The following is a 672-nucleotide window of genomic DNA, read 5'->3' on the forward strand; positions in this document are numbered from 1 at the left end:
CCCGCTTTTAGCCAAAATCTGTTGATAACAACGATTACCAAGCGCAGAGCTATCGCGCGCTTTCTGCTAGTCCTAGTCTCGCACAGGGGGTCTCCAGCCCCATGGAACACCAGCCGCCAGCTCTGCGTACCTCTCACAGGAGGGCCACTTGTGTAGCAGGCCCAAAAATACGTGTTTTTCGCGATTTTTTAAAATAAAAAATGGAAGCAAGTGGGGGGAAACTAAGTTGAGGGGGTTAAAGTACGTAACTTTCTGTGTCCAAAACTGCCAAGAAGTTGCCCGAACTCCCACGCATGCCGGAGAAACGGCCCACCAACAAACATGTGTCGCAAAAGTCGTTGTCGCACTGCGTACACGATATCTGCCGAACGAATTGTCCGATCGGGATCAATTTTTTTGTGTGAGCGCTCAGATAGTGTGGCTATCGCATGAACCTCCAGTTTTGAGCTCGGTCAACTAGAACCTTTAAAAAAAAATCGCAAAGTTAAAATTTTATCCTAATTTTAGAAACTAAAAGTTTAGAGTATTCAAAAAAATAGTAAAAATCATTTGTTTCCAAAGTTGGAGGTTCATGCGATAGCGGCAAGTGTAAACAACACGCAGACACATGAGTTGGCCCGATCGGACCATTTGAAGGTTAGTTATCGTGTACGCAGTGCGACAACGACACTC

Source organism: Frankliniella occidentalis, unplaced genomic scaffold (assembly GCF_000697945.3).
Source record: "Frankliniella occidentalis isolate FOCC.00 unplaced genomic scaffold, Focc_3.1 Scaffold70, whole genome shotgun sequence".
NCBI classification, from domain to species: domain Eukaryota; kingdom Metazoa; phylum Arthropoda; class Insecta; order Thysanoptera; family Thripidae; genus Frankliniella; species Frankliniella occidentalis.